Source organism: Canis lupus, chromosome 1 (genome assembly GCF_048164855.1).
Source record: "Canis lupus baileyi chromosome 1, mCanLup2.hap1, whole genome shotgun sequence".
Lineage (NCBI taxonomy): Eukaryota > Metazoa > Chordata > Mammalia > Carnivora > Canidae > Canis > Canis lupus.
The window spans coordinates 79,380,992-79,387,858 of NC_132838.1; the positions used below are offsets into that span (position 1 = coordinate 79,380,992).

The 6,867-nt window shown below is 42.4% G+C and overlaps 1 pseudogene; it reads left to right on the top strand.

The window, feature by feature from the left end:
* Positions 1-1,579, top strand: LOC140638999 (creatine kinase B-type-like; annotated as a pseudogene).
* The last annotated feature ends 5,288 nt before the right edge of the window (positions 1,580-6,867 follow it).

Below are 6,867 nucleotides of genomic sequence, written 5' to 3' on the forward strand. Positions count from 1 at the left end.
AGTTCATTGGGCTGCCTTAAAACAACTATTTCAAATTCCATGTCTGACATACTGTAGATCTCCCAATTCTTTGGGGCCCATTACTGAAAAATTATTGTACTCCTTTGGTGGTGTCATGTTTCCTTGATTTTTCATGCTCCTTGAAATCTGACATTGCTATCTTCACATTTAAAGAGGCAGTTAGTTCCCCGAGCTGCCGACAGACCGACTGCCCCTTCCCCGCGCTGCCGCCTGCCACCCGCTGCCGCGGCCATGCCCTCCTCCAACAGCCACGACACGTTGAAGCTCCGCTTCCGCCGAGGATGCGCTCCCCGACCTCAGCGGCCACAACAACCACATGACCAGGGTGCGGACCCCCGAGCTCTATGCGGAGCTGCGCGCCAAGAGCAAGCATCCTCTGGGCGTCGTCATCCAGACCGGCGTGGACAACCCGGGCCACCCACCCCTACATCATGACCGTGGGCTGCGTGGCAGGTGACGAGGAGTCCTATGACATGTGCAAGGAGCTCTTTGACCCCATCCTCGAGGACCGGCCCGGCGGCTACAAGCCCAGCGACGAGCACAAGACCGACCTCAACCCCGACAACCTGCAGGGCGGCGACGACCGGGACCCCAACTATGTGCTGAGCTCGCGGGTGCCCACGGGCCGCGGCGTCCGCGCCTTCTGCCTCCCCCGCACTGCGGCCGCGGGGAGCGCAGTGCCCTCCAGCAGCTCGCGGTGGAAGCTCTGTGGAGCCTGGCCCGTGACCTGGCCGGCCGGTACTGCGCGCTCAAGAGCATGACCCAGGCGGAGCAGCAGCAGCTCATCGACGATGAGCCCGTGTCACCCCTGCTCCTGGCCTCGGGCATGGCCCACGACTGGCCGGACGCCCGCGGCATCTGACACAGTGACGAGAAGACCTTCCTGGTGTGGATCAACGAGGAAGACCATCTGTGGGTCATCTCCAGGCAGAAAGGGGGCAACATGAAGGAGGTGTTCACAACGGCCTCGCCCAGATTGAAACACTTTTCAAGTCGAAGAATTACGAATTCATGTGGAACCCTCACCTGGGCTACATCCTCACCTGCCCATCCAACCTGGGCACAGGCCTGCCGGCAGGTGTGCACATCAAGCTGCCCCACCTGGGCAAGCATGGGAAGTTCCCGGAGCTGCTCAAGTGTCTGCGGCTTCAGAAAGGAGGCACAGGTGGTGTGGCCACAGCTGCTGTGGGGGGCGTCTTTGAGGTCTCCAACGCGCAGACCGCCTGGGCTTCTCAGTGGTGGAGCTGGTACACGTGGTGGATGGTGTGAAGCTGCTCATCGAGATGGAGCAGCGGCTGGAGCAGGGCCAGGCCACTGATGACCTCGTGCCTGCCCAGAAGTGAGGCCCCAACCCGCATCTGCCACCACCACCAGCCCCCCTGCTTCCTCCCTTATTGCCCAGGCAGTGCCCGCCATGTACCCCTCTGATGTTCGCCACTTGGCGGCTGAGCCCTTAGCCCTGCTGTAGAGATTTCTGTCGCCCTTGGTAGAGTTTATTTTTGTGATGGCTAAGATGTTGCTGATGCTGAAATAAACTAGAGTTTCCGCCTGCTACCAGTCTCCAAAAAATAAAAATAAATAAAATAAAAATAAAGAGGCAGTCACTTCCTCCAGTCTCCTTTATTGACTGGCTTCAGGAGAATACTTTCACCTGTCAGCCCTGCTGGAGATTCTGAGGCTTTCTAAGACCTTTCTGTGGATACTCCTGCTTCACACTTCTTGTTCCCTCTGGGTGGGGATAGGGTGACTCTTAAGATTGTACTTCTCTTGATCCTACAAAGCCAGTTTGGATGCTGACAGTATCCTGTTTACTTACTCTAGGGTGTGCAGAATGCTCAAATTTGTGTGCTTTCTCCCAATCCCATTGGGTTGGGCCAACCTTATGTGCATGCTCACTACCTGTCTACAAAGATTCATATTCATTGCCCTCTGGGGTCTGCACAGGGATCCAACCATGGGATATGTGTATAGGTGGGAGTGAGGCATGCAGAACACTGGATATGCCTGTGAGCCATTTGATAGGGGCAGTCTGTTGGTGAGGTATCCCTAGCAGCTGATGGGCAGGCTTCCTCATGGAGTGCATGAAACAGTTAGTACAGTCCACTTGTCTGATGAATTCTGAGCCTCGCCTGCTGTACTCCCAGCCTTTCCCTGCCTTTCAGTCATGTGGATAACCTTAATATTCTGAATCAGGTGAGAAAGAATTGGGCCTCTTTGGCAGCATCGCACACACCTGGGAAGCCAGGCATTCACTCACACACTCTCACTTTCCCCTATGGGAGTAATCATAGTCAAAGCATCTGTCTTGGCCCTGAGCTGTGCCACTTTGGGGTATGGGTGGTGGAAGTAAAGTGAAACTGTTCCTCTTACCCTATTAAATGTCTAATCTCAGACTTTTTTGCTCCAGTGGTATACTAGAACTTTTCTGATGGACTCTTTCACTCCGACAAAATTACTCTTCTGGGTGGATGATTGTCAAAATCAGTGGGTTTTTGTTTGTTTCTTTGTTTTTGTTTTGTTTTGTTTTGGTTTGGTTTGGTTTGGTTTGGTTTGGTTTTGGTTTTGGATTTGGTTTTGTGGGGAAGAGGGTAGAAAACTCCTATTCCACCATCTTGCTGGTGTCACTCTCCAGAAGGCTACTTTCTTAAATCTGATCTTGACCATAAGTCATTTTATCCAACTAAGAAGTGTAATGGGCCTTGGAAGCCCCAGGACAAGATTCTTTTATGAATCTGAGTTCACCTATTCACCAGGTGTCACATTGAGCTTCTAAATACTTTTTACAAAATGCTCCCCAAATGGTAACTGAAATAGCACAAAAGGATTCACAGTGATAAGATAGCATGGATAGCATTTTAACCTATATGAGAGAGATTGAAAAAGTTCTTGGAATATATGTATATTCCAACATATATATACACACACATATATGTACACCTATATGCTTATACATGAAAAAGTATGTATGAATATGTTCATATACACAAAAACAAGAGAAAATTATTAATAACTCCTTACTTTTTAAAAAGTAGTCGAGCCACTTAAAATAAAAATAAAGCAATTTAGGGGTACCTGGGTGGCTCAATTGGTTAAGTGACTGATTCTTAGTTTTAGCTCAGGTTATGATCTTGGAGTTAGGGGACTGAGTCCCCTGTCTGGCTCTGTGCTCTGCATGGAATCTGCTTGCCCCTTCCTCTGCTCCTCCCCCACCTCCACCCCCACTCACACTCATGCTCTATCTCTAAAACAACTCAAATCTTTAAAAAATTTTAAAAAATAAAGCAATTTAGATGAGACAAAACCATAGGAATCTTGTAATAAAGCAGGATGAAGATGAAAATACAAGCATGGATTAAGAAATCTATTTATTTAGCTTCGAGCTTTCTGAAAATCAAAGACAAAAAGAGAACTAGTTTGATTACATAGTTCTTTTTTTTTTAAGATTTTATTTATTTATCCATGAGAGACACCCAGAGAAAGGCAGAGACATAGGCAGAGGGAGAAGCAGGCTCCCTGCAGGGAGCCCTATGTGGGACTCCATCTCAGGACTCCAGGATCACACTCTGAACCCAAGGCAGATGCTTAGCTGCTAAGCCACTCAGGCATCCCAGATCACATAGTTCTAAATATATAATAAAAATAAGCATTATGAGCAACAGGAAGAAAAATAATTTAGGATCTGTAACTTCAATTCCTTTTGACAAAAGTGAAACTCTAATAATGGAAAGTCTTTTGTTCTATAGAACATGTTGACAGGCTGGGTCATTCATATCAGGAATAAGAAACATGCAAAGCTAAGTTTCTCCCCATAACAGAAAAAAAAATCTGGAGCTCTTGAAGCCACCTAGGGTCAAAGGGTAAGACAATAAGATTACAAAAGGCTTTGTCAGCATAATTTAAACCATTTCTATGACCTTCAAAATTTTGAATAAAAGTTACTAAAATTCAAGAAAAGCTTTTTTTAAGGAAACAGTAAAAATGTTATTGTTTCTAAGTATGCAGAGTATAAGAAAGATGATATTAGAAGAATTGTATATAAGTGTATGATGAAAACAGATATTCCTAGAAATATCCAACACCATAGAGAGGACTTTCCAATATTCTATGACTTGGAATATTCCTATTAAGGAATTGTACAGCTATGTCTTTTTTTAAAATTTATTTATTTATGATAGTCACAGAGAGAGAGAGAGAGAGAGAGGCAGAGACACAGGCAGAGGGAGAAGCAGGCTCCATGCACCGGGAGCCCGATGTGGGATTCAATCCCGGGTCTCCAGGATCGTGCCCTGGGCCAAAGGCAGGAGCCAAACTGCTGCGCCACCCAGGGATCCCTGTACAGCTATGTCTTAGGGGAAAATGATACCTTGGTCAAAAGGCTTAACAGGAGAGACAATTTTTTTTTGACAATTTTTGTCTTAATTCTTTATATCTTCAAAAATGGAAACTGAAATCATATAATAAGTTGTAACTTTGAAAATAAAGCCTCCAACAATTTGAAAATTTGTTATATTAAGTCATCTCTTAAAATTAACTTTGATAAAAGGCAATTATATTAACTTTTAATTATAACTTGGAAACTTCGGCACTATGATAGATCTGAGGAATATTACTTAGACATACATAATTTGGGGACTCATATTTGATTAAGAAAGTGAGTATATTCCTAAACCCACCATAAACTAGTGTGATACATTATACACTGATACACTTTTTATTTAGGGGTGAAATTAGGAAGTTGAAAGATTATAGAACTGAAATAGTTTTATTTAAAGGAAAATGCTCTAACCTTCTCCATAATCACAGAGTTTAGGCATTTTCCCAAAAAACACCATGTCCATTGATGGAAATACTTGAAATCAACCACAAAAAGATCAACATGGCAGGTAACAATTAAGAATATACTTGATACAATGGGTTTTAGGGTAAAAAACAAAACCTAAAGCCAAAAGGGAGAGAAAAATTGGCTTCATAAACAGTAATGATAGACCTAAACTGAAGGAAGAGGTTTACATGTAAACCATTCAGAAAGACTAATCAGTCAGCTCTATCACTGTGTCTCATGAGGCTCTGCCCCAGAAAGGCAATAACAAATACCATCTGAAACACAGGAAATTAATGATTATGAGGTTCATGGTTTCTGCATTCCAGGTTAGTATCATTATTTCAGTTTTTAATATTCACATTCTTTGTAATGAATTTTGCATTTTCTTCAATTTTCTTTGGGCAAATATAATTTCAATTCCACATAACTTAATAGGGAAATTCTGTTAGGATACTATAGGAATAAAAGGTGCCCCTTCATTTTCTTTCCTTTTTCTTTCCCTTAGGGAATAACAAAGTATAAGAAATACTAAAATGAAACTTCACTAAAAAATATAATACAAAGTTTTTATATTGCTATGATTGGGGGATCATGTAAACAAAGTTCTATCACACAACAATGGCTGAGATTTCAGGATATACACTAAAAAGTTTTCTTAATTCTCCTATGGCATTTTACCTTCAATTAGGATCAGTTGCCAGACTTTTACGGCAGCTCAGGGATGGCAGATTTATTTCAGGTATGGACTTTCTCTGTCTCTCTGTCTCGGTCTCTTTCTCTCCATACATATAGAGAAAGACTTTCTAATCTCGATCACTCTCATGCCTTCTTCCACAAACCAACAAAATGTCCAAAATATCCCCACATTTTATGCTTCTAAACCAAATTATGCAGAGTTCTAAACAGTCTTTTAACCTTGAAATTGACATAAACATCCATTAATGCATCACTTGCCCCGACTACATGCCTCTGAAAATTTGGTCATTAAATTGTCGGTATTTGGCACCTATGAGAAGTTGAGCCTCTGTCTACCCTCTTCATAATAAAATTGCCCTCTGAGTACTGAAACAGCAAAATTAACAGGAATCAGATCAGACCCCATCAAAGATGTACAGCCATCTTCACGCACAGTCTGGCTTTGTGGATGAGAGCATAGGCAGTAATCCTAGGGTGTCTTGTGTAAGTTCATGTCCCACTCCTTCTGGTTGTGTGCACCTGGGAAACTTACTTAATCTTCTTGTGCCTCTGTTTTCTCATCTCTAAAATGAAGATGAAAATAATAGCACCTATATCATGTTGTTGTTTTGAGGTTACATTAGTTGATACATGCAAAGTGCTTTTAGGGGTTCCTTTTAGAAAGTAAGTACTAAATGTCTTTTCTCCTTATTTGTTATTGTTGTTGTTAACATCATTATCAGCATCGCCATCATCATCATCATCATCATCATCACTCCTAGCCAGCAAGACTAGCATATAATCAGAGCAGAGCAGATTATCTAAAGAAATAATCTATTTGAGTATTGGAGATGAAGTGGTTGGTTAAAATAAGCAGCTTCCCAGCAGAAGGAAGCAGCTCCTAGAAGGAGTAGGAACCAGTCTAAGAAGTCTACAAAGAGGCCAGATTATGACAAATTTACTGATTTATTGCAAAAGAGACAAAATCAGGTCTCTTGGGAAAGAAATACAGACTTTATCCTGTGACCCCCCCCAAAAAATTGTATTGAATGTTCTTTTATATCTTAGAACTGCTTTTTGCATAAGCAACATAAAAACATGTTGCTTCATTTATTATTATTTCTAATTTCCTTTTAAATAGAAATAGGTTTTTAGATTTAAAAATATATAAGTTTCATTTTCTTTTTAGGAAATAAAGAGTATAAGGATGTAAAGAGACAAAAATTCTTACAGTTGCATTTTTGAGTGCTGCCCTTTAAAAAACTGAGTCACTATTCTCTCACTTACTGGTGGTATCAGATCTTTGTCATTGGTTTTAATAACCATTGTCTGGTTCAATTTATTCCAGC